Below are 27,268 nucleotides of genomic sequence, written 5' to 3' on the forward strand. Positions count from 1 at the left end.
GCATCTTTATATGTGTCTGTTGGCCATCTGTATACCTTATTTGGAGAAAGTCTGTGTTTTCTGCCCATTTTTAACTGGATTATTTGAGGATTTTTTTGGTGTTGGTTTGTATAAGTCCTTTGCATATATCGGATAGTAACCCTTTATCAGATATGTCACTTGCAAATATCTTCTCCCATTCAGTAGTTGTCTTTTTAGTTTTGTTTCCTTTGCTGTGTAGAAGCTCTTTGTTTTAATGTAGTCTCAATAGTTTATTTTTGCTTTTATGTCCCTTGTCTCGGAAGATATATCTAGAAAAATGTTGGTATGGCCAATGTCAGAGAAATACTGCCTGTGCTCTCTTCTAGGATTTTTGTGGTTTCGGGTTTGACATTTAGGTCTTTAGTCATTTTTTAGTTTATTTTTGTATATGGTAAAAGAAAGGGGCCCAGTTTCATTCTTTTGCATGTTGCTGTCCAGTTTTCCCAACACCGTGTGTTGAAGAGACTTTTCCATTGTATCTTCTTGCCCCCTTTGTTGTAGATCAACTGAGAATAAAATCGTGGATTTATTTCTGAGCACTTCATTCTGTTCCATTGATCTGCAGGTCTGTTTTTGTGCCAGTATCATACTGTTTTGATTACTACAGATTTGTAGTGTATCTTGAAATCTGAGATTGTGATACCTCCAGTTTTGTTCTTCTTTTCCAAGATGGCGTTGGCTATTTGGGGTCTTTCATGGTCCCATACAAGTCTTAGGATTATTTGTTCTATTTCTGTGAAAAACACTGTTAGTATTTTGATAGAGATAGCATTAAATGTCTAGATTGCTTTGGATAGTGTAGACATTTTAACAATATTTGTTCTTCTAATCCATGAGCATGAAATATCTTTCCATTTGTGTTACCTCAATTTCTTTCTTCAATGTTTTATAATTTTCAGGGGTACAGGTCCTTCACATCCTTGGTTAAGTTTATTCCTAGGTATTTTATTATTTTTGGTGTGATTGTAAATGAGGTTTTTTTTTAAAATTTCTCTTTCTGTTATTTTATTATTAGTGTATAGAAATGCAGTGGATTTCTATATACTGATTTTGTATCATGCAACCTTACTGAATTCATTTATCAGTTCTAGTAGTTTTTGGTAGAGTCTTTAGGGTTTTCTGTATACAGTGTCATGTCATCTGCAAGTAGTGAGAATTTTGCTTCTTTCTTGCCAATCTGGATGCCTTTTATTTCTTTCTCTTGTCTGATTGTTGTGGCTAGGACTTCGAGTACTATATTGAATAAAAATGGTGAGAATGGACCTCCTTGTCTTACTCCTAACCTTAGGGGAAAAGCTCTCAGGTTTTCCCCATTGAATATGATGTTAGCTATGGGTTTTTCACATATGGCCTTTAATATACCTCTCTAAACCTACTTTGTTGAGGGTTTTTATTATGAAAGGATATTGTACTTTGTCAGATGCCTTTTCTGCATCTACTGAAATGATCATATGGTTTTTATTCTTTCTCTTGTTGATGTGATGTATCATGATGATTGATTTGTGAATATTGAACCACCATGGCATCCCAGGAATAAATCCCACTTAATTGTAGTGAATGATTTTTTTTAAGTGGTGCTGTATGTGGTTTGTTAATATTTTGTTGAAGAATTTTGCATCTATGTTTATCAGAGATATTGGCCTGTAGTTTTCTTTTTTGGTAGTGTTTTTATCTGTTGTTCACATAATGCTGCCTCAGAATGAATTTGAAAGCTTTCCTTTCTCTTTTATTTTTTGGAATGATTTGAGAAGAATAAGTGAATAGGTGTTAACTCTTCTGTAAATGTTTGGTATAATTTACCTGTGAAGTCATCTGGTCCTATACTTTTGTTTTTTGGGAGTTTTTTAAATTACTGATTCAATTTTATTTCTAGGAATCAGTCTGTTAAAATTTTCTATTTCTTTCTGTTTCAGTTTTGGTAGGTTATATGTTTCTAGGAATTTTTCCATTTTTTCTAGGTGGTTCAGTTTGTTGACATGTAATCTCTCATAATATTCTCTTATAATCCTTTGAATTTCTGTGATGTTGGTTGTTATTTTTCCTCTTTCATTTCTCTTTTTATTTGAGTACTCTTTCTCTCAGTCTCTGTCTCTTTCTCTCTCTCTCTCTCAAGAGTCTGGCTAAAGGTTTATTAATTTTGTTGATCTTTTCAAAGAACCAGCTCCTGGTTTCATTGTTCTCCTCTATGGTTTTCTTAGTTTCTATTTTGTTTATTTCTGTTGTAATATTATTTCCTTCCTTCTACTGGTTTGGGTTTTCTTTTTTCATCTTTTTCTAACTCCTTTAGATGTAGAGCAAGTTTTTTATTTGATATTTTTCTTCCTTCTTGAGGTAGGCCTGTATTACTATAAACTTCCCTCTTAGAGCAGCTTTTGCTGTATCCCAAAGGTTTTGGAGCACTGCATTTTCATTTGTCCTCATGCATATTTCCTCTTTGATTTCTTGGTTGACCCATTCATTGTTTAGTAACATGTTATTTAACTCTTGTGTTTGTGTTCTTAACTTATATATTTGTGTTCTTTTCAGATTTTCTCTTATGGTTGATTTCTTGTTTTAGAGCATTGTGGTGAGTAAAGGTGCATAATATGACCTCAATTTTTAAAATCTGTTGAGACTTGTTTCATGACCTAACATGTGGTCTCTTTTCTGGAGAATATTCCATGTACATTTCGTTCCATGAAAAGAATGTGTATTCTGCTGTTTTAGGATGGAATGTTCTGAATATATCTGTTGGATTCATCTGGCCCAATGTGTCATTCAAAACCACTGTTTACTTGGTTTTCTGTTTGGTTGTAAGTGGGGTTTAAAGTCCCCCTGCTATTTTTGTATTATTATTGATTATTTCCTTCATATTTTTTTTTAGCTGCTCCATGTATTTGAGTGCTTCCATGTTGGGTGCATGAATATTTACAAACGTATCTTCTTGCTAGATTGTTCTCTTATGGTTATGTAGTATTATTCTTTGTCTCTTATTACAGCCTTTGTTTTAAAATCTATCTTGTCTGATATAAGTGTTTCCACCTTGGCTTCTCCTTCACTTCTATTTGCATGATAGTGCTTTTTCATCCCTTCACTTTCAATTTGCATGTGTTTTTAGGTCTGAAATAGTATCTTCTAGGCACCATATACATGGGTCTTGCATTTTTATCCTTTCTGTAACCTCCTGTCTTTGATTGGAGTATTTAGTCCATTTATATCAAAAATATTTATTGAGAGGTATGAATTTATGGTCATTTTATTACTTGTTTTATGGTTGTTTTTGTAGTTCTTGATTCTGTTCTTCTTTTGCTGTCTTTTCTCATGGGTTGCTGGCTTTCTGTAGTGATATTTTTAGATTCCTTTCTTTCATTTTTTTTGTGTATCGCTGGTTTTTGATTTGTGGTTACCATTAAGTTTATATATAACATCTTATGCATATAGTTGTCTATATTAAGTTGATGGTCACTTAAGTAAAAACCCATTCTTTATGCCCTCCCCTGTTTTTAGGTATATGGTGTCATACATTATTATATCCTTTTCTTTTGTGAGTCTCTTGACTGATTTTTATAGATATACTTACTTTTACTGCTTCTGTTTTTCCTACTTTTTTACTCTTGCTTATGGTCTTTCTTTTCCACTCAGAGTCCTCTTTTAATATTTCTCATAGGGCTGGTTTAATGGTGAACTCCTTTAACTTTTGTTTGTCTGGGAAACTCTTTATCTATCTTCTATCCTGAATAATAGCCCTGCTGGTTATCCTTGATTGTGAGTTTTCTTTCAGCACTTTGACTATAACATGCCACTCCCCTTGGCCTGCAAATTTTCTGCTAAAAAATCAGCTAATAGCCATATGGGGTCCTTTGTATGTAATTGTTTTTAAATTTCTCTCTTTATCATTAACTTTTGCCATTTTAATTACTATATGTCTTGGGTTAATTTTGTTGGGGGATCTCTATGCCTTCTAGATCTGGGTATCTGTTTCCTCTCCCAGTTTCATGAAGTTTTCGGCTATTATTTCTTCAGATAAGTTTTTCTGGTCCATTTCCCTCTCTTCTATTTCTGGAATCCCTATCATGCAAATGTTATTATGCTTGATGGTGTCACTGAGTTCTCTATGTCTATTTTCATTTTTTATTATTCTTTTTATCTGGTATTCGGCTTGATTGCTTTCCTTTACTCTGTCCTCCAGGTTTCTGGTCTGTTCTTCTGCTTCTTCTAGTTTACTTTTTATTCTATTTAGTGTATTTTTAATTTCAGTTATTGAGTTCTTCATCTCTGATTGGTTATTTTTTATGTTTTTCCATCTCTTTGTTGAGAGTCTCACTGAGGTCTTAACACTCTTTTCTCAAGTCCAGTGAGTATATTTATGACCATTACTTTAAATACTCTAGCAGGCATATTACTTATTTCTGTTTCAATTAGCTCTCTTGCTATGATTTTGTCCTGTTCTTTCATTTGGTACATATTCCTCTGCCTCCTCATTTTGTCTAACTCTCTGTGTCTGTTTTTATGTGTTAGGAAATTCAGCTACATATTGTGCTCTTGAAAGTAGTGTTCTTAAGAAGAGAAGGTCCTGTAGTGCCCCTGCAGTACAATCTCCTTTGTTCACCAGAACCTGGGGTATCTTCTGTGTGTTGCATGTGCCCTACTGTTATGGCTGAGCCACATTTGCCTTTTGTCCAGTCATCAGCAATGGATTTCTTTCTCTCTATGAGCAGGGTTTGGCCCCTGTGTGGTTAATGGGCCAGTCTGAAGCCACTTTGGGCTTGGATTAAGTCAGACTAGGCATTTGCCAGAGATACAGTAGTACCAAACTGCAGGGCACTTTTCCTGCACTGTCCCCTGAGAAGTTCTTGTTGGTAGCTGGGACCTATGTTAGACCAAATGTTGGAGCTGCAGTTGGAGTGGTGTGTGTGTAGTTATCTTCCTGTCTCCCCCAGACAAGAGTCACTTTGGAGTGGTGCTGGCCCCTGTTGGGTATGCTTGCACACTGCTAGGCTTGTGGTGCCACCTTGGATGAGCTCTGTCCAAGGTGGCAGAGTCTGCAGAGGACACAGGGATGGGGTGCATGGTGTTAGAAGGTTAATGCAGATCTGTTGTGAGAAGGCATCTAGAGCTACTTTAGAAAACTGTCACAGGGCTGGAGGGAGTAGGTGCACAGGAAGATGTGGGGGCGGGGCTCTCAATGCCAGCAAGATTTGAACAGGTCTTCTGTGAGAGAGGATCTACAGCCAAGACCTGGCCAGAAGGGCTTTGTCCATAGGAGAATGTGAGAGTCTGGCACATCATTAGCAAGTTAGGTGGCGTGTTGGCACCAGTGCTGGTTCCTGTAGGTATTCATGTGTCTTAGCTGAAGGGCAGAGGAGGGAAATGGTACTTGCCAGGCCCTTTTTCCTGAAGAAGTCTCCTAAATATCCCAGCCCCTTTAGCACGGGCTGTCAGATTAGTAAATAAATCTCCTTCCCACATATCCCAGGCATTTTTTTAACTGCTGCTTCTATGCTATGTCTCCACAGGGCTATTTGTTATTTTCTTTCTTCAAGGGCAGGAACTCAGTTTCCCATTGCCCTCTTGACTCTCCCAGAGCTGGCCTCTTTGGTTTTCAAAGCCAAATGTTATGAGGATTTGTCTTTTCCATGTGGGTTCTCTGGCCTGGGGTGCTTGGTACAAGAGTCTGTTTTTTCATCTCTTCAGGCCTGAGATATCCCTCCCTCCCATGGATAGTCATGCAGGTCTATTTAGTTCTTGACTGTATTTCTGCCCTTCCTACACTCTTCAAAGTGGCCACTTCTCTACATTTAGCCGTGAAGAATCTGTTCTTCAAGTCTTCAGTCGTTTTTTGGGTTATTTACACTGGTGTAGATGCTATCTTGTTGTGTCTGGGAGGAGGTGAGCTTAGGATCTTCTTACTCTGCCATCTTCCCTGGAAGTCAGAAATTTTAGTTTTTATCTCTGAGGGTTGCATAGGATAGGATAATACAATTTTCTTTCTGCTTTTTAAAAATCATATACATTTTTTCCTGATGTGCTTTCAATACTTTAAGAAGAAAAAACTGTACTTAACTATTGATTTAACTTTGATAGAACTCCAAGACTAGATACTAATTGAGAGCAATTTTAGACAGACTTTAGACACTTAGAAGGTGCTGCAACCATCCTGGTGAGATATGACAAGGCTTGAGTTAAGTAAGACAGTGGCAAAGGGGATAGATTCAGCAAGCTCTATTGGATTGACACTCAGGAAAAATGAACAGGAATTGGTTAGCAATTAGATAGGGGACATGTCAAGGATGACTCTGAAGTTTCTAGCTTCTCTGATATTTTACTTATCAGCTCCTAAATTTAGGTCTGAAAGAACTATTATATATGCCCTTCTAAAGAAATGTTGTGATACAAAAGGCAGATATTTATACTACGTTTCCAGCAGCTCCTCTATGAAAGCACTTTTGAAGCTGATTTGTATGTACACGTACATTGTGAGCCACAGATATCTTATTTTCAAGAAAAACATGTTCTACAAACTCTTTCCCCACCTGTGTCATTAAGCAAAAGCAATTGCTTTATTCACCACTAACCTCTGTCTGAGTTCTTTTGAATGCAGGTTCAAAGGCACATTCCATGAATATATCTTTTTCCCCATGTGTGTTGAAACCTGCTGGCAAATATTTCATACCCTTATGGAAAAATGGGCCAAGTACATGAATAGACAATTTATAATAGAAGCAAAACAAATGACAAGTATCCATAAGAAAAAATGTCCAATTACCCAAGTAATGAAAATTAAACCTACTTTCTTTTCTTTTCTTTTTTTTAAACCTACTTTCAAAATGCCAAAAATAATATCTTAAAAAATCTCTTAAAAAGATAATAATGTACAGTGCTGGCAAGATGTTGGTGAGATAAACATTTCCTTATATTATTAGTATACTTTTGGAAGAATTTATCACTACATGAGAGAATTCGGGCTATAGTTAAAAATTAATTAATATTTAAAATGAACAGCAATAAGATAATGGCTAAATAAATTGTACATATCCTAAAAGCACATCTTCAAAAAAAAATGTTTAATGTCATAGGATAATAGTCATACTACATAAGTAACACACATTATATACCATAGAATTTTTATTTTTAAAGAATTTATTTGTGCATTAAGAAAAAGGAGATGGAAAAAAATCATCTGAAAAATCAGCATTGATTATCTCTGAATGGTGGTATTATTGGTAATTTTTACTATCAGTATTCTAAGTTTGTAAAATGAAGCATGAAGATTTTAAAATCAGAGGTAATTATTAAAAGCAATCCATTTCTAATATAATTTCAGTGATGTTGAACATTCTTTTAAATTCACCTGCTATTTTTTCTTTGTATACATAGTATATGCATAAATAGATAACAAGCACAGATATCAAAAGCAGTTCAGTAATTTGGGAAAATTACCACATGGCTATAGACATGTTTATTTAAGTACAGTGTTGTCTAGGAATTGCTCATCATTTAGTCAGCATTTACTGAAAAGCATAAATTCATAGCATATCAGAGATGGAGGGACTGAGAAATTATTTAGTCCAAACCCTCATTTTGCAAGTGGGCTTTGTGAAAATTTACTTTCATTGTGAGACACTGGGAAGCCATTGAAAGCTTTCAAATGCAATAGTGAGATAATTAATAATTTTGGTAATAATGTGGATAGTTGACTGGCAAGGTAATAGTTGAAGGACAGGATATCCAGATAGAAAGCTACTTTAATAATGCAGAAAGGAAGTAATAAACATTGAATTGGGAAAGTAGATGTGGGGCTGGAGAGCAGATGAGTTCGGGAATCTATTTAGGAAATAGAATTAACATGTTAGAGTCAGATTAATTATGTTGAAAAGGAGAGAAAAAAGTTAAATATAACTGAATTTTCTAGGTTAGGTTAACTATAGAAGGTGACCCATCACCCGAGATAAGCTATCAAATGCTTATCCACAATGTCACCACACACTGGGCTTTTAATAAATATGAACTCGTTGACTAATTAGGCTACATTTATGTCTTCTTTAAAGGAACCTGAATATGGATTAATTCTTATTTACCTTTTGCTTCAAGCAGTTTTGAGAAATATAAAAGGAGACCTATAAATCAGGCACAAGACATGTGTACTGAACTTTAAAGATGCGTTAATAAAACTTATGCCAATATGTTCTGTACGACTTTCTTCTAACTCATCATTTTCATAGCAACAACAACAAAAGCAACTCCTAGAGAAATAAGACTGTTTTTAAGTTTTCTACTTTATATCAATTAGAACTAATTTGAAATGTTTTAGTATAAAGGTGGGAGATATTTCTGGTCCAATCACCAGTTTTAATTAGTTGTTTTTAAACAAATATATTTTCTTCCTTTCTTTGGGCTCCATATGTTCTTCTCCACTGAGGTGTGGATTTATACCCTCACAGAGACACAGTAAACAGGCGTATTCATCGAGTGTGCTTTCTTGCAGGCATGTCCTGTTGACAGCACCATGCATGTTAGAATGATTTTAAGAAAAGAAAAAAAAAGTAGGAGACTGGAGAGTGCATTATTCTGTTCTATTGAAGTTGTTATAGATTCAACTAACTCACCATTAGAGCAATCTCAAAAGTTTTAGACTCCAGCTATCCACCAAGTGCTCCTCCCATCCTTACCAGGTGGTCAAGTCCTCATTTGAATATCCCACAAAAGAGCTCTTTGCTCTGTAAATATATTGTAAAAGCTTATCTTTTAAGCAAGTTGATATTTGTCTCTTTGTGGCTTAATATTTATTGACCCTAGTACAATGAAGCCAAGTCCCCATTTTGTATACCAGCTCTTTAACTACTAAGGTCCTTCTCAGTATTTTCTTCATTCTATTCACTTGCTCATAATGTGCTTTCATCACTTCATTATCCTGATTGCTCTATTCTGAACATGCACTAGTTATGTCCATATCCCTATTTTTTAAAATAAATTTGCTTTTTAAATTCTGAAAATAAAAGCCTTACGAACAATTTCTAAATTTAGTAAATGACTATTTAGAACACATTTTTAAGAAAAGTCTTCTTATTGATCTCCCTGGCCCCAGTGTGTTTCTGTTGAATTCAGTTTCCAATCAGCCACTGGAGTTATCTATCTAAACTTCATTTCCTACTGCATGGGGTAAGGTCCTTAGATAAGCAACGGCAACTAGAATTACAAGTGCAAGAGAATTATTAGGGCTATTTCCTGTGTACCTATAAAGATGAAGTGGAGGGCCTTGCTGGAGAAGGCCGTGAGAGTCTTCAGACTGAGAAGCAGGTCTGACACCAGTGAAAGGAGAGCAGGAACACAAGGGGAGTGGCTAGGGGAGATCTTAGACTACACGCTGCCAAAATGCAAACAAAATAAACAATACATGCAGTGTAGTGAGTCATGCTAATCCCAGGTTTTTGCTTCCATTAAACAAAATGACAAAATATTCTGGGATAATATCTAGTGTTCTAGGGCAAAAAAAAAAAGAAAAAAAAAACCTATTCAAGCTATGAACTAGTCAAAGATATATGTATTAATGAGGATCCATTTGGAAAAACAAAAATTCACTATAAATACATCCAACAGAATTTTTTTTTAATTTTATTTATTTATGATAGTCACAGAGAGAGAGAGAGAGAGAGGCAGAGACATAGGCAGAGGGAGAAGCAGGCTCCATGCACCGGGAGCCCGACGTGGGATTCGATCCCGGGTCTCCAGGATCGCGCCCTGGGCCAAAGGCAGGCGCCAAACCGCTGCGCCACCCAGGGATCCCCAACAGAATTTTATATAAAGAACTGTTGATGAGTATTGGAAGGGCTGGAATAAATAGCAAGCAGGAGAAGGAAAGCAGGTTAGAGGAACAAAGATATAAAAGGGATGAGCCTGAGAGATTGAAAGCTGGAGTCAATGAGCCTGTCCCTCCTGCTGTCTGTTGGAGAAGCTGTTGCACTTGGCCAAAGGAGTGTTGTCAAAGGAGTGCTATCTGGACCAAGGCTGAAAACAAGGAAAAGAGGCTACCTGTACCCAGTCTGCTTGAATCTAGAATGAACCCAACCCTGCTGTTACTGTACCTACTGATGGCAATTGCCAACAACTGCCAGTGTTGGAACCAGGAAGAAACTTGCCTTTCCTGCTGCTTTATCTCCTACTAGTATCTTCTATTAGTAGAGCTCATCAGGAAGACAGATGGCAAGAAGGCTGAGAAATGTAGCTTATGGACTTTTAGGCTTCTTTAATACATAGTAAATCACAGAAGGGTGGGAAGAGGGGCTGTGGGCACATAGGCAAATGATTGGCAAAGCAATATGCCAGCATACATTGAGTCAGTGAACTCCAGAAGATGCAAGTTACAGCATAAAACAGAAGTGACACTTTAAACTACATGAAAATTCCTACTTCTCTTGTATTATAATAAGATTTCTTCCTATAATTTCTATTTTCTTTAATAATGGGATTGTTCTGAGCTTTAGCATATGAATTCCTATATATTCTTAAAAAGAACTAGTATCTTTTAAAAAAATTTTGCCTGTGGTGTACAAAGGATGCAAATCACACACACCCACGAATTTATTGATCCTTCATACTCTTATTGCCCTCATCAATAATTGCTTTGCTTTGTGTAAACTGTCCTTTTACATAAGCAGAAACATAAATCACTCTTTCCAAAGGAGGCCCTAGTCACTTGGACTAGGTAGAAGGGTGGAAGAGAATTAATCATGGGCTGCAGAGCTTGTGGATCTTGAATGATCTATCAAAGGAATAGCAGGTTCCTCTACATCCTGAATAACATCTCCTTGGTCTTACCTCTGATTGCAACCATGGTTGTGATGGACAGTTCCTTGAGCCTTCCACCCACCCCAGGCTGACAATAACTTGCTCAAATGAAGACCTGGCATTTCCATGTCTTCCACTTTCTGCCTCAGCTTCTCTCATTTTACAGAAGCTCGTAGGAGCAACCAGCCTGTGAAACCAAGAGATGTCAAGGAGTTAATTAATGCCCCTAAGGGCAACTCCTGAGCAATAGCAAACAGGGCTGATATATAGATAATTCTGGTCTATCTTCTGTAATGCTACTGTGAGTTATTTTCTATGCTCCTCTGGAAGTTCTGTTCAGAACTGAGCTCCATCTGTCCTTCATAGGCTGGGGGGGATAGGGGGTGGGGAAGTGGGCGGGAGCAAACATTGCATCCTTATATTGCTTTTTTTCCTGTTTTTATTTTTTTCTCCCTCATCTCTCATTCTACTCTCTGAGATTACCTCATAAATAAACTACCTACACATAGCTCATTGTTTCAGATGTGGCTTTCCAGGAAACCCAAGATAAGTTACAGGGCAATTCATAATCAATATCTAGCTACACACCAATTTGAGGCATCTGGGCGAAAAGAAGAAATGCCTAATTAGACATTAGGTAAAAAACAAAAGGCATTGGTAGGTTTGGAATAGTATAGAGAAAATGGGACCCAATAGAACCTTTCCAGGTTGCCAGATACCTTTCTTATGGGTAGCAAGAGAGCTGCTAACGGGCTTCAGAAAACTGCTGTTTTCTCCCTTCCACCTCCTTGCTACTCTTTCTCCACTTACAAAAGTCTTGAGTATTCTGTAACTAAAAGCAATAACACACACTCCATCTATCTATAAATATATATATGTCTTATATTCCTTATTCAACGCTACTGTCACATTTAATATTTCACCTAGTGAGTTTCAATACAATTTTGATTTCTTAGCCTCACCTCTTTTTCTCCATGGTGGTTATCCTCTGATTCACATAATTCTATGACTTTGGTTGATTTTTAAATTACCAGTAAGGTTTTATTTTTTTTTAACTGCCTTGTTTTCTTTCCTAAGCTCTAGTTTTGAGAAAATGTTTAAGTTATCAAAAGGACTCCTTTAAACAATTTTTATGAGCTATAATTTCTTAGACATTGCAAAATCTTGAGATTTGTTTCTGTTACCTTTGTATATAAAAGGTGGCTTATTAGTGCAATCTTAGGATCATAAAACGTTTTCTAAGCTATAATGCTTTTTGAAAACAAATCATAGTGTTTGTTGCAAAGAAGAGCCTGAGACCAGCTTGGTTTTAATTGCTTTGTTGAATATACACTTGTCTCCCTCCTGATCCACACACTACCACCATTATGTCTCAATCCTAGGTTGGATTTTTTTTTAATTAATTAAAAATTAGATCATTCATTCCATAAATAAATATTGTATATTGTATATTGTATATTTATATTTATATTTATCCTATCCACCAGACAGGATTTTGGGTGGTGGGGGGATATAGCAGTAAATAAAAAAAATTAAAAATTCCAGCATTCCTGGAGCTTAAGTTCTAATAAAGTGAAAGAAAGCAATATAAAATATAAAATATATAAATATATTTAATATAATGTAATATAAATGCTGAGGATGCACCTACTAAATTTAAATATCTTACTAGGATATTTCTAAGCATAAAACCCCTCTCATTGACCTACCTTTAATGCCACTTTTTTTTTTTAACTCTAATGTCTTTTATAAACTCTAGAAACTCTAATCCATTATATCCTCTCTTTAATTTTAAATTTCTGTTCATTTTTTCTTTATTTTGCAGTTTTTAAGAATGCCCTTTGAGTTATTTATCTTATTTTCTGCAGTATCAATTAATGACTTCTAGATTCAAATGGTTATTTAATTTCTAATGTTCATTCTCATACCATATTAAAGTCACCTTTTTAAATAAGAGAATTTCGTTCATGCATTCATCCATCCACTCAAAAACTATTTAAATTTATTTTGTTACAGCTGCAAAAGAATGTTAAGATGATAATACTCAGAGCAATACGCTCTTATAGTAACAATAAAAGCAAAAAATTAAAAAAATTTTCATTTTCTGTGATGGTCTCAATCTAATTATGGGAAGAATTTACACTTCTGTACTGCATATTTCTTTTTCATGGCTTACCTGTTGACATTTTATGTTTACTTAATTTTGAACAAAAAGATTTCTATTTTGTCTGTCAGTTTGAGGATAGCCAGGTCATGATCTCAGGGATGTGAGATAGAGCCCCACATTGGGCTCCCTATTGAATGTGGAGCCTGCTTGAGATTCTCTCTCTCCCCCATCTGCTGCTCTCCCCACACATACTGTTTTTCTCTAAAAAAGAAAAAACAAAACAAAACAAAATACCAAAAACTAAAAATGGACATTTGCATAAGGAAGTTTGTGATGCTGGCACAGAAGGCACACCCTGGATTTGTGGCTCAGTGAGAAAGAAGTTAGTGAGAAAAATTAAGGGGACTCTGAATAGAATCAGTTCTTAGTCCTGACCCATTAGAAGTTTAGAAACATTTCTTCCAGAACCAAAATACTGGTTTCTCATTTCATAGTGGACTTTAGTTGTGGAAATACACTGAATATAATTTCTTTTTCCACTAGTTTCATAATTATATTAAGATTCTATTTCTTACTGGTTCTTCAAACCTTTATGTGAGAAATTTCCCATAGCTTAATAGTTTGGAGTTCCAAAATATTTTCTATCACTTTCTTATGAAAAATAACAAATATAAAGTAAGATTGAAATATTTAAATTTGCTGTATATTTGAAAATCATATTTTACTCTACTTGTTTTATCACATATATAATCATTTGTCATCCCTTTGACTATTCATAAACTCATCTTTTAAAAATTATAGATTTCCCTTTCTTCCTAAGTACTTTAGCAGTATTTTACCTAATGTTAGTTTAATTGTTCCAGTCTTCTTATGCTTACTGTTTATATGGTGTATCTTTTCCATTTATTTACTTTCAATCTATCTGTCTTTTTATATTTAAAGTGAATTTCTTGAAGATAATATATACACATTTTATAATGTGTTTTCTATTTATCTCCTCTTGTGTTTTGTTTTTCTGTTTCTACATTTCCATCCTCTTTTGGGCTTTTGAATATTTTCCAATTCTACCTTATTTTGTTTTTTAAAAATATACCACTCTGCATTTTTTTAGTAGTTGCTCTAGGGATTAAAACGTACATCTCTAACTTCTTATAGTGAACTTAGAGTTAACATTGTGTCATTTCACAAAAAATGCAGAATCTTGCAACTATGTAAATCCATATAATGTCCCTCAATTTATGCTGTCATGGATATGTTTTTTTCCTATACTCATTACAAACCCTATGAGACAGTATTATAAGTTTTACTTCATTTTATTTTTTTTCAAGTTTTATTTATTTATTTTAGAAAAAGAGAGGAGGGAGGGAGTGTGTTCAAGTGGAAGGTGGGACAGAGAGAAAGACTCTTCAAGCAGACCCCCCTCTAAGTGCAGAGCCCAATGCAGGGCTTGATCTCATGACCCATGAAATCATGAGCTGCTGAAACCAAGAGTTAGACACTTAAGCCAGTCAGGTGCCCCTATAATTTTTACTTTATTTTTTTTTAATTTTTAAAAAATTTTTAAAGATTTTATTTATTTATTCATGATAGACATAGAAAGAGAGAGGCAGAGACACAGGCAGAGGGAGAAGCAGGCTCCATGCTGGGAGCCCGACACAGGACTCGATTCAGGGACTCCAGGATCGTGCCCTGGGCCAAAGGCAGGTGCTAAACTGCTGAGCCACCCAGGGATCCCTAATTTTTACTTTAAATACTCATATGAAACTTAAAGGCACTTAAAGGAAAAGAGAATAGTCATTTATCTTTAATTTATATTTCCCATTTCAGTACTCTTCATTCTTCCTAAGGATCTGAATTTCCAATTGGTATAATTTTTCTTCAGCCTCAGAACTTCTTTTGGCAAGTCTTCTAATTTATGTCTATTAGCAACAAATTCTCTTATACTGTTTGTGTCTGAAAATGTATGTTCCCCAAATTCTAGAAGGACATTGTTACTGGATATAGAATTATTGTTTGACAGTTTTTATTTGACATTTTGTTCATCACCTTAATATTTTTTTCCCACTGTCTTCTGGGATCCACAGTTTCTGAAAAGTAAACTATGTAATGATTTATTTTTCTCTCTTTATGTAATAACTCCTTTTTCTTTTATTTCTTTTGAAATTTTTCTTTGGTTTTATGCAGTTTTATCTTGATATACCTAGGTATGGTTCTCTTCATATATTTTCCTAGCTTGGAAATTGTGGAGATCCTTAAATCTTTAAATTTATGTCTTTCACCATATTTTGGGGGAAAAATCAGCCATTATTTCTTCAAAATATGTTTTGTTCTATTCTTTCTTTTTTCTTTTGAGACTCCCAATTACACAAATGGATCTTTTGATATTATTTCATAAGCCAGTAGAGCTCTTTTGATTTATTTTTAAATATTTATTATTTTCCATAAGTTAGATAATTACTTTTGATCTCTCCTCAAGTTTATTAAATATTTTCTCTGTCTTCTCCATCCTCCCATTAAACTCATATATTTTGTAAATTAAATATTTATAAATCTGGTATTTTTAACTCTAGAATTGCCCTTTTTTGAATTATCATTTTGCTGTATATAGAATTCTTGATTTATAGTCTTTTTCTTTCTTTTTAAAAAAAATTTTTTTTTTAATTTATCTACGATAGTCATACAGAGAAAGAGAGAGGCAGAGACACAGGCAGAGGGAGAAGCGGGCTCCATGCACCGGGAGCCTGACGTGGGATTCGATCCCGGGTCTCCAGGATCATGCCCTGGGCCAAAGGCAGGCACCAAACTGCTGCGCCACCCAGGGATCCCTATAGTCTTTTTCTTTCAGCACTTTGAGTACATTAGCCCATAGCCTTCTGCCCTTCTTGTTTTCTGGCATGTCAGTTGTACCTCTTATTAAAGACTTTTTATATGTGATGATTTATTTATTTCTCTTTCTCTTATTTTTCTCAAGAGTCTCGTATTTTGTATTTTGTATTTTGACAGTTTGACTATGATGTGTCTAAGTGTGGATCTCTTTTAGTTGGATTTTGTATTGTATTTTGACAGTTTGACTATGATGTGTCTAAGTGTGGATCTCTTTTAGTTTATCCTATGAGTGTTTTGAGATTCTTGGCTGTGTAAGTTAATATTGTTCATCAAATTTGGGAATCTTCAACCATTTTTCAAATATTCTTTCTGCATCTTTCTCTATTTTTCATCTTCTGGGACTCCCATTATACATATTTTGTATATTTGTTGGTATCCCACAGTCTCTGAATCTCTGGTCATTTTTCCTTATTTTTTTTCTCTCTATTCATCAGACTGGATAATTTTAACTGACCTTTCTTCAAGTTTGCTTATGTTTCTTCTATCAGCTCTTATATTATTCTCCTTTAACGAATGTATCATCTTTTTCATCTCCAGTATTTTTATTTGGCTTCATTTTATAATTTTAATCCTTTATTCATATTTTCTATTTGGTGTGGCATCATTATACTTCCCTTTAATTTTTTAAGTGTAATTTTATTTTATTATTTGAACATATGTATGATATCTAATTTTAAATTTTTGTCTTATAAGTACAACATCTGGGCTCTCAGAAACAGTTTCTATTGTCTATTTATTATGTATTAGATAATTTTCTGTTTCTTCTTGTGTCTTGTAATTGTTTTGTTGAAGCTTGGACATTTTAAATAATATAGCACAGTAACTCTAGGAAAAGATCTCTTCTTCCTCCCCACCCCCACTTTGATATTGTTGTTGCTGTTTATGTGTTCAATTACTTTCCTGGAAAAATTGTATAATATCTGTATTCTATGGTTTTTGTTTTTTTTTTCGTGCAGCCACTAAAGTTTCATCTCTGCTTAATAATCTTAGTGGTCAGACAATGATGGGACAGAGATTTCCTTAAAGGTTTTAAACCAATAAATCTCTCACTCTTTGCTGAAGGATGTAATGTGAGGGTTGGAGTAGGCTTTCAATGCTTTAGTAGTTTACAGTTGTGCCTTAGTCGTCTTTACTTCTTGCATGCACAGAGTCTCATGGTCAGCTATGGATAGAGAGTAGAGCCTTTTCAAGTCTTTTTGTGGTATATGCACCACTCTGCACATGCAGTTAGCCTTCTAGATCCCCAGAAATGTGTTAGATCTTTTAAAAACCCCTTTGGAGATCTAATTATCCTTATTTTCCTTTAATTTTTTGTGCCATTTAATTACTCCAACTGGCAATAATACCCTCAATAGCTATGATATTAAGCCACTGCCTCTGACCTTTTTTGGCAAATGTGCTTCCTTGTCCAGTGAGCTCTGAATCAGTTGAAATAATGACAAAACATTAGAATGGGATTTTTCCAGGAAGTTCCAAGATAGGTCAGATAATGACAATTCTCTGGGGATAGATTTTTAGGGGAATTCCAAACCCATTCTACTCATTCCTGTGTCTTCTAGACTACTTTTTCACAGTTACTATCATTCCAAAGTGGTGATGGAAGAAATGGGATGGGAGAAGGGCAACTTAAAATGCCACAAAGTTTAATATTCTCACTCAACTAATTCAACTATTTGAATAAACTCTCTTGAATAACCAATCCTTTGGTTAATTTCAGGAGCCCTTAAAACGATGACTTGACAATTATTTACCCGTGTTCTCAATGCTTTTATGGAAGAGTGGATTTTTGAAGGTCTTTACTTTGCCAATATTGCTTTCTAATAAACTGAATAATTTCTTTAAATCATAAATATTTACATGTACTACAGTACTGATTTTTAAGTACATTATAAATTACTTAAAAACAGAAATATAAAACAAATGTAATGAAAAGTAAATATAAATAAAAGTTCTAATGAGATATGAGCTGTTTTTTGGAGACTTTTGTAAAATTTTACTGCTGATGTGATTGAGGGTGCAAAATGATTTATCAGGGCTTATAAGTTCTATTGATCATGTTATCAGTATATTTTAAAAGGTTTTAATTTAAGTTTTAGAAGAAGTATATGTTTAAACATTCAAACATCAGAGGGTTATTCAGAAATGCTATTTTTTTAAAGCAAGGGCTTTAATAATACCCCATAGATTATTTGGTGTTCACAGAGTAGATCAGGAATCAGCAAACTACAGTGTGTTGGCCAAATCTAGCCTGCTGAGGGCCCTGTCTAGCCAAACCCATTTGTTTAAGCTGCTTTAATACTACAAAGACAAAGTTGAGTAGTTGTATAGAGACTGTATACCCCAGAAAGCCTAAAATATTTAATATCCCTTCACATAAAAAGTTGTCTGGTTTTGAAGTTGTTTTCACTGGACATTAGCAGTTCTTGGGATGTATTCAAATTACTAACCATATTTTGAATAAGTATAGATTTCTAGGTTCTATCTTAAGTATCCCAACGCCAATGAGTTACTTGTTCTCTGATTTTCAGTTGAGTTTGGTAGATGGGGAACACTGCTGGGAGACTATTAGGTGCAGGAAGAAAAGTGAGGTCAAGGTGTTTATTTCCTTGTTTCTTCTTTCATGGCTTCTCTCATTTAAATGGCTCTCTTGATCTATCCTTGTACATCAGTGGCTTCATAATCAACTCCTCCATACCTTCAGGTTGTAGAGGGAATATTTGAGCACTTACCTTTGGGGGAAGGGCGGATTTAATAATCCTTTATAGTCTCCTTAATCCGTATCCACTCTTTGGTAGTAATTCCTTTAATTTGCCTTCCCTTTCAAGCTGGGAATCTCATACTGCAAATTTTTGTACTTTTCTTTTTTAATTTTTTTAATTTTAATTTTATTTTTTAAAAATATTTTATTTATTCATGAGAGAGACACACAGAGAGAGAGAAAGAGAGAGAGAGAGAGAGGCAGAAACATAGGCAGAGGGAGAAGCAGGCTCCATGCAGGGACCTGACATGGGACTCCATCCTGGGACTCCAGGATCATGTACTGAGCCGAAGGCAGAGGCTTAACTGCTGAGCCACACGGCATCCCAACTCTTCTTTTTTTAGATAAAAATTTCAGCCCATCTTTTCTCCATATTGAACTCCTGTCTTCAAAAATATTCTCTCTCTCTCTGTTGGTTTCATGTTATTTTAAATTTAAAAATCCTACCTTCTATTTCCTTAATCAAGTTGTTAATAAAATTATAAACTATTTAGGGCTAAGAATAGTATCTGTGGACAGTTATTAGAATGCCCCTTCCTGATTGAATCCATTTATAACATTTTTTGGTGATATTCAACCAGTTACTAATCTATTTTAAACATCTTTAGTCCTAATGTCTTCATTTTGTCCATTATTTGACGTCCATGCCCTCTGATTCCTCCAAAGTCTCATATTCATAGGAAGTACATGATTTCAATGATTATACATATCTGTTCTCTCTCCAGTCTCAAATCTTCAGTTTCTTACAGGAGACAGAAATTCAGATATATGTAGCAAATGGCAGTTTAATGAAGTATTTTAGTTTATTCAAACTTGGCTTTCCTTTAAGAAATCCTATAGGAAGCCTTTGTTCTATGTCTGTTGATGTTCTCGTGACACTTGGCTCCTTACACTTGATCACACCTCTTGACATTGAGGTTCATCGGTGTTTTAACAACAGACATTTCTTGAATTTCTCCATTTGGCCAGACTACATCACACTGAGTACCCTAAGCTAGAGAATTAAGATCAGTGTGAGGTACCTGATGAAACAGGTCCATTTGACATGACATCATGCTACATAGTATTTAAATTATACAACACATGAATATCTCCTGTTTGGGAAATTCTCTAATCTTTATTGGTGATGAGCATAAACAAAGGTTTCTCAAAATTTCTCCATATATAATTTGCTCATAATTTCTTTTATGGAATTGCTTATCAGAAATCTGTTATTAAATCTTCTCCAGAAAGCACAGCACAAGTGATCAGAAATAAATTGCTGTTGTATTATGTGTATATGAAGGTATTGTTCTTTGTTTAATTATTTTTGGTTTCTGAATACAATATTTTCATGAATCAAATCAGCTTTAGGACTAATATCTCTTGGGCCACCTGGTTGGCTCAGTCTATTAAGCCTCTGCCTTCAACAAAGGTTATGATCCCAGAGTCCTATGGTCGAGCCCCATGTCAGGCTCTCTGCTCAGTGGGGAGCCTGCCTCTCCCTCTCTGTCTGCGTTCCGCTCTCCTTGCTTGTGCTGCTCTCTCTCTCTCTCTCTCTGTCAAATAAATAAATAAAGTCTTAAAAAAAAAGGACTAATATCTCTTTATCTGAAAGAACCTGACAGCAGGAAGCAGAGAAAAAATACATAGATTCTATGGAAGAAAGGACCAAGAAACATATGCAGGCTCACTGCTTGTATTTTCTTAAAGAATTGAGGCATGTTGGTAAGCTAGTAGCAAGAGAGCATTAGAGGACCACAACTGAAGAGAAGAGCATCATTAGTTCCGGCTAGTGATTCCTCTACCCTTACTTGTTGGTGCCAAAATGTAATTGTATAAAAAATGATGACATAGTGGATTATGAAAGATTTGTAAATCTTTTCCCTTAGATAATAGATAATAGATAATAATAATAATAATAATAATAATAATAAACATTTAATAAATGCTTACTGTAGGTGACCAAAAGCTTGGAAATATAGACAAATATGCATAATAAATAGTTAATGATATTATAATGTATGATTTGTTCAGTAGGCTTTCTGGCATATTCAGCGTATTGCCCTTCATCATGCTGTTCATCATCCTCAGATAAGCTTTGTAGAACTTACATCTTGTACAGTTAAAAGGCACATAGTTTGGAATCTTTTGAACAGTTCTGCAAGGCACCTCTAATCCCTTGGATGCTTGGCAAGTTGGCCAGTTTGTATCAGCGACACCACTGGCTATAACTGTTTCATTCATATTATTGGAAATGAGTGCTAGTCCACAAAAGAGTTTGCCAACAGACTGACTATACCTTGAATATTTTAAAAAATATTTTATTTATTTATTTATTTATTTATTTATTTATTTATTTATTTATTTATTTATTTATGAGAGACACAGAAAGAGAGGCAGAGACATAGGCAGAGGGAGAAGCAAGCTCCCTGTGGGGAGCCTGATGCAGGACTCCATCCCAGGACCCTGGGATCACGACCTGAGCCAAAGGCAGACACTCAACTACTGAGCCATACACGTGCCTCTACACCTTGAATTTTTAAACCAGTTTTCTTTTTCTTTTTTTTTTTTTTTAAATTTTTATTTATTTGTGATAGTCACAGAGAGAGAGAGAGAATGAGGCAGAGACACAGGCAGAGGGAGAAGCAGGCTCCATCCATGCACCGGGAGCCCGACGTGGGATTCGATCCCGGGTCTCCAGGATCGCGCCCTGGGCCAAAGGCAGGCGCCAAACCGCTGCGCCACCCAGGGATCCCTTAAACCAGTTTTCTAACTGCTCTGAGGAATGGCAACTCTTTTAGGGTGGTACATATGAAAAGATTCTATTGTTCATTATTAGGATCAGCCCTTCATCTACTCAGCAGTATCAGCTCAACACATTCATCTTTCATCAATCTTTTAAAAAATATATAAAATTTTGGTATTTATGTTTCCAGCTTTTATGGATACCCTGCTTATATTGAGGAATCTTCTTTTTTCATGCAATCCTCCTAGTAAATCTACAAGTTGGCTTCTATTATTACTTATATTTTATAGAGGAAGAAGTAGAGGTAGAGGGAGATTAAGTAACTTGTCCAAAATCACAGAACTGGTAAATGAAAAATTATGGGTTTTAGGTTTAGGGAGGGAGAACAAATTAAGGGAGAAAAATTGATGAAGAAATACTATGTTAGCTAGTAGAACACAAATATTTTGCTGTATGTTTATATAATTGATTAACTGTTAATATAACCTGCTCTCTGGTTTGCATATTGGATATCAGATTTTTAAGAAACACCAAAATAGTTTCCAGTGAGCTTTTCTGATAACCGTACTTCACCATGAAAGTGCTAGGTGGCCTTTGATAAATTTTTAGCATCTCTGTGCCTTCAAAAATGGAGAGGATTTTAGCTATCTACCTACCAGGTGAGTTGCTATTTGGAAATTCGAATACAAATTGTTTTTTGACTTCCTTGGAAGAAAGTCATTCTATAAAAACAAATTTGGGCTATTATAATGACAAGTGTGTGAGTGTACATTAATTTCCCCCTTATGTTGTTATTGCCAGCAGATGGAGGTCGAAATTGAATTGCTGCTGACTGTTGTCCCTTGTTATGGCCTGTGGAGATATGACAATTGAGGAAGAACTTAGAGGAATGCCAAGTAGCAGAGCATGAAGCAGTGGGTGTGACCCACTGCCTTGGACATTTTATGGCTGATAGCATTTGGCAAGAAAAAACTGCAGCCTCTATAGTAGTCTTGCAAATAGATCTCAACATTAACTATGCCCTCACCCTCACCCGTATTTGATTTACCCTATAATGTACTCATTTGCTAAAATCCACTCTTCTAATTGTCAGCTAACTCACTAGTCCTCTCACAAAAATACCTAAATAACTAAATAAATCATACTTGAAGACGTTTCTTTGTTTCATTGCAAATTTGGGCACAGAAAGTCGAGGCCATGCATCTGAAACTTCTTGTCCATTCTACTTTGATTTCTTCTGGGCTTGTTCTTTTTGTTTGTTTGTTTGTTTGTCCAGAGATTATTACCTAGGGAATCCTTGGATGACCTTCCAGGGGTGCCTGACCCAGGGGAATTAGAAGCACAGTATCTGTGCATGCTATCACGTCCCTTTTTTGTTTTTTTCTGTTAGGAGAGTCTGTGGCTTTCACAAGATTCTCAAAGGGGCTTAGGACTTCAAAAAGCTTGTGAATCCCTGCTTTGGATCTTTGGTTTATGGGGCAGTGAAACTTTGTATGTTTGCTTTAACGATTGAGACACAGCATTTTATGTGAATGAGAACAAGGGAGTGGTGGAGAAAAACAGCTTGGAGGGCATTATTACCTTTCCCAATCTTCATTTCTTGTCATGAATTATTAATCATGAGGTAACACTTCATCTGATGCTTTGAAAACTCTCCCCCTGGTAAGAACAGCCTAATTGAATTGGAGGAAGTGGAGCAGGAAAAACTAAACGTGGACGTTGATGGTTTCACCAAAAGCAATTATACACCCTACAGCCTTCTCCACCTGTTTGAAAACCCAAGGCCCACTAATTCTCATGCCACAAGGGAATGGATGGGAAAGTAGAGGAAAAATTAAAATTGTGGAGCTTCAAACGTATCTTCCTTGAGACTACTTCATTTTGGCTAAGGGGCGTATGGGGGGATAAAGGAGGATAAGTGGTGTGGGCAGGGGTCTGATGTATGGGAGATGAGAGCACAAACCAGTTCAGCCTCTCTGGAGGGCATTTGGGCAAGGGAACGAAAACTTTAACACAGGCATGCTTCTACCCAGTAATTCCAGTTTCAGCAATGCATGTATCTAAAATTTTAAAATAATTCATATACATAATAGAATATGGAGGAGTCATTAGAAATCATGATGAAATGATTTCATTTTTATATGAAACTATGTTTTTGATATTTTGTGGAAAAAAGTCAATAAGCCAATAAGTATGTGTACATAGTATAATGTAATACACATTGATGAGAAATGTAATACTATGATACTGAGGAATATGTTCCTTAAGGCATATTTTTATATAATATAAACATGGATAAAGTCTGGTAGGATATGTACTAAATGATAAAAATGGTCCCCATTGGGTGCTGTGATTGCAGTTAATTTATTTTTGCTTATCTTCATTTTCATTTCATTTTCTGTAATAAGCATGGTTTTGTTTTTTTGTTTTGTTTTTTTGTTTTGTTTTTTTTTTTGTTTGCTGTTAAATGTAAGATACAAATTTAGACAATATCTTCTTTTGAAAATACAGACTCCAGGTTGAAAATAGGTGATTGTATTAGCAAAGGACCAACTCTTGCCAACTTTCAAAGATTGGGTCCCAGCCCTCAGAAACTGAAGCAGATAGTGATGAAGAATGCCGTTCCTCCTTCCAAACCAGGAGAGGCCAGCCCTGGGCTTTTTCTGTGGATCTGAACCACTCCTTTCTGTCCACAGCCAGGTCACACCAAGAGAGTCTCAGCTATGTTAAATAGCATGTGGAAAGGCTTTTAAAGACATTTGGATTAAAAAAAAAAAGTCATCTCTGTCCCTACCAGAACTTCCAACTTCATGCTGCTTACGTGCTGACTTCCCTTAGGTGCCTGTGCTTACTCTGATCATAGCATCTTCCAAACAAGGCTGGAATTATCTGTCTGTCTGCCTTACAGGATGCACACACTCTGTGTCTTGGTTTCCGCTGTACCCGCAGTGCCTAGCACAACACTCCATCAGTAAGTGCTGAGTGAATACATGATAAAAGGAATAGATGAATGAAGGGCAGCAAGGAACTACCAACTTCACTCTGTTGGATTCCCCAAAAGCAAATGCAATGAAATCCAAGTCTGGGGAATGAATATTTTCCAAAGGTAACAGAATAGAATAGGCGTTTCCAAGGGATAAGAAACCAAGATGCAAAATACCACTTGTGGGGATGTGGAAGGAGGGAAGGGGTGCTGCAAAAACCAAGCTGAAATGAAAAGGCAAAGATGGGTTGTTGCAGTTATATTCCATGATTGTAAATAACATTACTGGAGGCATGGGGGAACAAAGGTTGTTTAGTTTGCAGAGAAGTGGATTCTTGAATGGGTGAAAATTAAATCTGCGGGATGATTTGACGTGGAGACAGCACACAGGACGATTTTAGCCACATAAACAAGAATGGCCGTGTGCAATGATTTCTATTCAACCCCCCTGGCTTCCTGGCCTAAGCTGATTATTATTAAGCATTTATGTGGCATTTCATATGTACAAGTGCTTTACAATCATTTATTATTTATTCCTCACAACGTGAGAAAGCCACAAATCAAGGGCAGGGATAAAGTTAATACAATTTTATTAAACAAGAGGGGTGTGCCTAGCAGCAGGCTCAGCTACAACCAGGGAGTGTGACCTCACAGGAGAGAAGAAACATGACAATTACTTTTTCTCTTTTTGTGTTGCAATTTACACTTTTAATCAGTATTAAGTCAGGTGACCCTGCACACCTAGGAGAACTCCCGGGAGCCTGGAAACCTGGTGTGCCAACTCAGGGGAAAGCCTGCCTCTGAATCTGCCGTTTCTATCACCAGTTTCCTCCCTCCCCCCCTCCCTGCTGGCTCCATTTTATTTCTTAGAGTTCGTGTTTTCCTTTTCTCTTTCTTCCATCATGCCTCTCCTTTGGTTTGTTCCCATTTCGTTCTCTCTCATCTCTGTCTTCTTCTCCCCTTCCTCTCCTCTCCCTCTCTGACTCTCCTTTCTCTTCGCTGCTTCCTTCCCTGCTTGCTGTCTCTCCTTCTCTCTCCTCCCACAGACACGCACGGACACTCCACACAGAGAAAGCAGCAGAATCTAATTGTAGGAGGTGCAGAAGGTCATTTCCTCTCGAAGACAGCACTCCTTCACTGCCTTCTTCTGAGACCTGACACATGGAAAATTTTAACTCGATTTGTACAGGGAGAATAATGCCAGTGTTAATCCAAGTTGCTTGGAAGGTCATTTAAAAACCATTCCAGGTTGTTTTACTCCCACTGCTAGTGTTCTTCAGGCACTTCTCATAAATGCTAATGAATAATTCACCTTGGTAGTATAGACAAACACAGGCTGGTGGTGTTATTTGGAAATCATTCAAATTGACTAATTAGTCATTTCCTTTAGATTTTATTTAACAAAGGAAAAAAGGATTTTGAGATATTTGGTAAACCATACGTTACTAAAATCTTAATAACTCATATTAATTTGAGGAAGGGCTGATCACATTCAGGGAAAGAGCCTGAATGGTTGCAACTTTTAAAAATTATATATAAATTTATTACATTCTAGGCGGAATCTTATTAGACAGTGAATGAAAATATCTTAGCTAGAGGTCTCACTGGTCTAATTTTGAGGAATAGATAAGAATCATTTGTTATTAATGCATGTATTGAAACAAAGAGTAAGAGATGAATACTCTCCCTAAAATCCCTTTAAATACTATTATTCATCCATGACCACCTACTATGTGTAGGATACAGTGTTCTACATGCAAGTGATATAAGAGGCAACTGACACAAAAGGTCCTTGCTTTCATGGAATTTAGATTCTAGTGGCAGTATTTTATATAGATAAAGATAATTGTTAGATGATTAGATAGACAGATAGGTAAAAATGGATGGATGTCACATAATGACAGGGGCTAGGCAGAAAATAGAAAGTGATTGAGTGTGTTTTGGTGTATGTTGGATGCTATTTTTGGAGGGGTGAGGAAAAGCCTTTAGGGAAGGTGACAATACAGCAGAGACCAAATATTGAGAAGGAATCATTGTGTTAAGATCTGAGCATTTCAAGGAGGTAGATAAGCAAGGTCTAAGGGCCCTGAGGTGGGAACAAGCTCAGTGTGTTGAAATCTCATGTGTTTGTAGCCTAGTGAAAAACGAAAAGAGTGGTAGGAGTAAAGCACTAAGTCTGACCAGGGACTTAGTGCTTTACTCCATTGTTTCTTCCTTTTGCTTATTGGACTTTTCCTAGTTAATAAAGGGAAGTTTCATCCCAGTGACTAAATCATTGCAATTCTCCATTACCGGTAAGAACAGGATGAGTTTGTTCAGTTGTGACCAATGCATCTCCCCTTTGCACACATTTACTTTTAAACCTGTAACCATTCCCTACGCAGGCCAGTAGCTGTAAGTCTTCAGTGTACCAATAAAGAGAAACCTCAGAGAACAAAGATGGGCCTTTCTTGTTTTTTTTTTTTCAATTCAGTGAAAGGCATAACATAATTAAGATAATATGTAATAAAGCACATTCTTGGATCTTATCCTCCGGATCATATCAGGATCCTCTTAGTTAAATGGAAGATTTCTGCATTCTACTTGCCCCCTTTCCAACCTAGACCAAATCCAGAAAAGAGGAGATAGATGCCTAACCTGACCAGCTACCATCTTTGGAGCTGCAGGCACTCTGTCAAAACTTTCCTCCATGCTGTACTCCTTCACCAGGAAGTGAAGGTCTTCCCTGCTTAAATTGGATCCCTAATTTGCTAGTCCAATGGTCACCAGCCAGTGGCCTGAGTTATAACACATAGACTTAGTGAGAGATGTGGCTCAGAAGACATTTTGGAGTCAGATAGGGATGGATCTTGAAAATAATGTTGGATGATGTTGTCAACCTAAAGGGGTAAAATAAGGCAAGTTCAAAATCGTCAAAAATATGAGCTTATTCAGAAAGAGAGGAATTGCAATTCATGGCATGCAAACTGTAGCAAGCTACGGATGAATCTGTTAAGGGTTCGGGGTACATTTATGGGCAGG

The 27,268-nt window shown here is 36.0% G+C and overlaps 1 long non-coding RNA gene across 1 annotated transcript in view; it reads left to right on the forward strand.

The window, feature by feature from the left end:
- LOC125755327 (uncharacterized) overlaps positions 1-22,409 on the forward strand; it is a 65,465-nt gene extending 43,056 nt beyond the window's left edge. The window contains exon 3 of the long non-coding RNA XR_007411532.1: positions 22,066-22,409. This is a non-coding gene — a long non-coding RNA (uncharacterized LOC125755327). The remainder of the gene's footprint in view (positions 1-22,065) is intronic.
- Positions 22,410-27,268: the final 4,859 nt, after the last annotated feature.

Source organism: Canis lupus, chromosome 6, assembly GCF_003254725.2.
Source record: "Canis lupus dingo isolate Sandy chromosome 6, ASM325472v2, whole genome shotgun sequence".
Classification (NCBI taxonomy): Eukaryota; Metazoa; Chordata; class Mammalia; order Carnivora; family Canidae; genus Canis; species Canis lupus.